We start from the raw sequence: 5180 nt of genomic DNA, 5'->3' as shown, positions 1-5180 counted from the left end.
TTATGAGGCTATATGTCGATTTTTACAGAATCCATAATATCTAGCATTAGGAAAAACATACACATCTAAATTCCATAGGGCAAGTACTCAGTATAAATCTGAAGAGTTATATAGATTAATAATAGTACTTTGCCCTTCTGGGGCTCCTCCCTACTGCGGCCCTCAAATAACTTTACAGACATTGGGGGAAATTCACTTGCTCACATAAAGCCCAAATACATAGAAGTGGAGAGGTGAAATCCAACCCCAACCAAGGGCCAGGATGGACAGCTCCCTGCAGTGCACCCTGTGGTTGCTGTTCCTTCAAGCCTATTGGACTGCAGTAGCAAACACAGCCCCTCCCTCCACAAACAGTTGCCCAGGTTAAGGTAGTAGTATTAACATGAATCAGTGGCCCTCCCTGAGTCCATCCACAAAGTGACCTTTCATATATAAAGCCGATATAGGGACTCTTGCCACAGCAGGAGCACTTGTCAGCAGGGATCCTATAAATGCGTTTGCCAGGAAAAAACACAGAATTTGCATTTTTACAGAGAATCTTTAGTTTTTACTACTGCCGCCTGGGCTGACAGCCCAAGCCCCAGTCGTCCGGGGCTGACCACTCGAGCCCCCACGGCCCATTTCATTATAATCGTGGATTTTTATGTTTTTTTATTGGAGAATTTTGGGTTTTTTAATCACAGAAACCTAGGATCCCTGCTCATCAGCCAGATGTCTCTATGCAGGTTTTCGGTGGAGTGGAGGGCCTTACTCCAACCATCTGTACCAGGGTAAATTTCACCCTCATTGACTTAAGTCTCACAATGTCCCTATGTGCTAGGAAAGTATTATCCATATTTTACAGACAGAAAAACTAACACACACAGCTATTTGGTCCAGATTCAGTGAAGCACTGAAGCAAGTACTTAACTTTAAATATGTGAGTAATCCCATCCCTAAACATTTCTTAAAGCATGTGCTTCGCTGCTTTGCTGAAATGGGGCCTAAATGATTTTCCCAAGGTCACACAGCAACTTGGTGGTACAGCTGGGAATAGTACAAGCTTTAACAATGCCCAGTTCTGTGCTTTAGCCATCAAACCATCTATTCCTTAGCTAACCCACCTTTCAGAGCCATATTTGAGAACGTTTCAACATGATGTTGCCATTTTTTACTGACAGTTGTTGTTCGCCTACCAACAGTCAATACAGAACATGAGCATGTGTTCTTGGGACAGGATTGAAACAAGGCACCTGAACACATAAGGGTGAGTATTATGTTGGTGCAGGTATTCACATTGTGTACTGGATTTGAAGTAAAAATGTTTGAGGGTCCAGAGACAAATTGGGGTAGAAAAAATAACTGATTTATCAAGAAGCTTAATTAAAATGCACAGGCAGAAGAGCTGGAGTCCAATCTACTCTCTGCAGCAAAATATCAAGGAATATTTCTGAAGCAGAGCTAGGAGGCAAAGGTCTGTTAAGCAAAGCCAGGTTATGGGGTTGGCTGGCAGGAAAAATCAGGCCATCCAGTAAGGTTGGGCTATGAAGAGCAGTCTTTATAAGGATGTTAGAAGTGATCTGAAATGCTTTGAACAATAACATGGTTAGGTTTTAAAAAGAACAGAACAATATAATTACCATGAATAACTTTTGTAGCTGACATAATTATAAGGGTATTCAACTCTCAGGCTTTAGGGTACGAGTCAGTTGTCTGCAGAGATCAAGAAGGAAAATTTCCTCCATCTGCATTGTACAACTGACGAGGTGCATTATGGAAGGTTTTCATCTTTGTCACAAGTATCATCTGTTGGCTTCTGCAAGAAGCACTGTACCGAGCTCGATAAACTAGTGGTCTGGTCCACTGGGAAAAGTCTTTGTTCCTACTCAATTTTTCTTCCTTTCTCTAAAAAGACTTTCAGATCACTTGCATGAAAAAGTTAAGTTGCTTTTAGAAAAGCCAGTTAGTACTTCTTGATTCGCATCTAGAAATAGGTAGCATATAACCCCCTGGTTGCTAATTTTATGGACTGAATTATAAAACCCTGTAATTTTGTGTTTGTAGGACACTGGTCAACAGTAGCTGTACTGTTCTGAATTTGAATGATAAGATCTCAAAGGGAGCATTCATGTGAAAAACAACAAAACAAACAATACAAACTGGGTTGCACATTGCAGGCCTGGCTTTGGTTCAAGTTTAGGTGAAATCATGCGACTCTAAATGTGGAAACAAGCTTTTGCTTTTTGAATAGTTTTTATGAAGTCTTCTGGAAACTATCTAAATGTGTCACTATGTTGTCTAATAATGAGGCATGTGCTGTATGTAGCATATTAAAGAGAAGTTTTCCTTTTTTGTAACTGTTGTGGATAAGTACAACTTTCAAGTCCAGTCTTGCAAACTGTTGTAGCCAGTGAGATGCCTCGTGTGAGTAAGGGTTTGCATAACAGTCTATGGGCATAATGTCAGCATAAACTCTAATCATCAACAGGTTGTTTCAAAAGTCCAGAAACTACTACTGTCCTTTCAGGGAATGTAACAACAAAATCATTAGTCCAAGCCCTGGAAATTTGGAGTATGTTCTTTCAGGGTGGTGTGAAGCCAATCAAGTGGAGCTATTAAAAGGAAAAAGCTATGCTAATGTAATATTACAGATAGGTACTATTTTAAACACACAGAAATTCAAGGTTATAGTGTGTTCTCGCTCTCTCTCTCATTATATAAAATATGGCCTAACATATATATTATTTTGTGTCACTGTTCTAGGATGTTAACTTTTAGACGTTAATATATATAATCTGGATGAATTATGGTTGCTCATAGAGTTGTAATTTAGAATTTCCAGGCTTTGTGGCTTTTAAAATCCAAACCGTAATTTTTCTTTTCTGTCATTTTTGAATTTATTTCCCTGGGTTTAAAAAGTGTGATCCTGTATACATATAAGAGCAGTCAGCTAAATGCACGTGGCTATCTTAAGTGCAGTATCAATCACAGTTCTGCTAGGCTCTAAGCTTGCATCTGGATCTGGGCAGGCAGACCCCTGTTCCCATACAGATCCAGTTGTAAGACTGGGGTCTTCGTTTTCTATTCTTTATTTTTTCCTATGAAAATAAATGTCAGCTAGTGATTTATAAATATGACACCATCCTGACGTTTTCTCAGGTGTGAGTAGTTGAAATACCACTCTGGAACCTAAAATGGTTTTGCATTATTGCATTATTATTTATTGCATTCAAGCAGGTTTTGGTATATAAGTAGGTGCATTCAAATCCATTGGCTGCCTCCATACAGATATCAGCATCTTTAGTTAGCTAGCACTCATGCAGCATCTGGGGGGAAAATTAGGAACGTGGGCCGCAAAGACACAGCTCCCCTCACACATGAGAAACAATGGAACTAAGAGAGAATCTATACCAGCTAGCAGTTGTAGCAGGCTTTTATCTGCCTTGTAGGTAAGCCAGAAGAGGGAGACGGTCACAGCCATGTGATCCGGTAATTAATTGCATTAAGAGAGAACAGCCTACAAAATACATACCATCCATTGTTTGCTGAAAATAAAATAATTTTAAAATCTTTTCATAGATCTACAAACAAAATGTTAGAGGGACATGCTACGTAGGAAAAAGGTGAGGGTAAAGATTCTACATGTGTTTCTCATACAAGACATCTTTGAATAAAAGGGTTTTTTTAAGTGTCTCTCAAAGCAACTGATTTTTGTCCCATTTAAAAAAAATAAATTTGTTAATTCAATTCCAGAGCTCAGTCTTCTAATCTATTAGGCATTGATTTCATTTTTTAAAAAGGTTTTCATATGAAATGTTATCAGCTATTGAACTGTTCTAAATCACAGCGTCTATCTAGGGACCTTTCTCCCCTACTTTTATTTCCTTTTAAATCCCTAGAGAAGCCTTTAGGCATCAGCTTAGAGAAAAGGGGTTCACTGTAGCTTTGTAACAGAATATCCCACAGCAAAAGCAAAGTCATTGCTAATATAGTGCAAGCCTATACCTCGGAAGCAACTGAACCAATGTAATGAGATTTTTAAACGGTTCAGTGTCCTTCATGAATTCACACCACGGTTCATGGTGCTTGTACTACCTCTATTGTAGTCTTTACAACAGTGACAAGTGTACCACCCAGGACCAAATCTTAAGAGTGGACAACCTGGGCTTCCCATGCACTTGGGATACTGTGGTGATGATTTCCAAAGGATATAGCAACTTGTAATGCTGTAACCTGTGTCAGAAGATTTCAAAGTGGAATTGGAATTATCTCATGTTATCACTCTGTGGTGGGAGTGTTCTTTCCCATATAGTGCTGCTTTGCTATTTTACACTAGTGTGTTCCTGTTCTTGTGATTGAAATAAGTGGATGATCTTGTCACCTATATTTTATTTCTTTTGATTTCTAAAATTAGCTTATCAAAAACTCTGTGAGCACATGTAGATATTAGCAAATGCATTAATTAACAAACTGGCAGGCAAATAAAGGACCATGACTAATTAAACTACTTGGGCGTATATCACAGTATGTATAGCACATGCCAGCACTTGCAATATCAGTAACAACAGCGAGAGCTTTCCAAGAAAGCTTGGCCATTGCTTCAACCCTGACCTGGAGGGACAATCTCCAGAGGTTACCAGGACTGAGACTGCCAATAAAGGTGCCAGTTGGGTTGGTGTTTCAATCAGAGGTGAGGGTTCAGCATTTCACAGGAGGAGCTCAGCACCTTACATGCTCAGGGAAACCAGTTCATCAAAGGAGGTTGTAGGATTGGACCCTATATCTATGCTCTCACTCCCCTCCTCTGTTTCGAGCCTACACAGTGTCACAGTTCAGGGCAACTGCATCTATACTCTCCATCCATAATGCCATGAGGGCACAGGCTCTCAGCTCCAGGCTCCTCACCCGTCACCTCTCTTGGGCAGAGCCCCGTTGTGTGTCTCTCCCTCCTGATCTGGGTTTTTCCAGGCTTCACAGTTCCCCGGCTACACTGTGATATCCCCAGCAAGCCAGACTGCCTAAAGAGGCCAGCGTCTGAGCTTTTCTTTCTCTCCAAAGACTATGAACAGTGGTGATTGCCAGCAGTTATAAGTTATCACACCGCCCTTTATAAGCAAGCACATTTATTCTTAATGTGCAAGCATTACAGAGAAAACATAGTAAAACAATAAAAGAACCTACAGGCATACTAATAAACTTAC

At 40.1% G+C, this 5180-nt stretch overlaps 1 long non-coding RNA gene across 1 annotated transcript; it reads left to right on the top strand.

Annotated features, from left to right (window-relative positions):
- The first annotated feature begins 1157 nt into the window (after nucleotides 1-1157).
- LOC135975592 (uncharacterized) lies at nucleotides 1158-4483 on the top strand. The gene is made up of 2 exons (XR_010592522.1): nucleotides 1158-1246; nucleotides 2044-4483. It is a non-coding gene; the product is annotated as an uncharacterized LOC135975592 (long non-coding RNA).
- The last annotated feature ends 697 nt before the right edge of the window (nucleotides 4484-5180 follow it).

The sequence above is a fragment of the Chrysemys picta genome, chromosome 14 (assembly GCF_011386835.1).
Source record: "Chrysemys picta bellii isolate R12L10 chromosome 14, ASM1138683v2, whole genome shotgun sequence".
In the NCBI taxonomy this organism is placed as follows: domain Eukaryota; kingdom Metazoa; phylum Chordata; order Testudines; family Emydidae; genus Chrysemys; species Chrysemys picta.
Note: the sequence above shows the minus strand (reverse complement) of the source record. Positions and strands in the feature narration are given on the sequence as shown.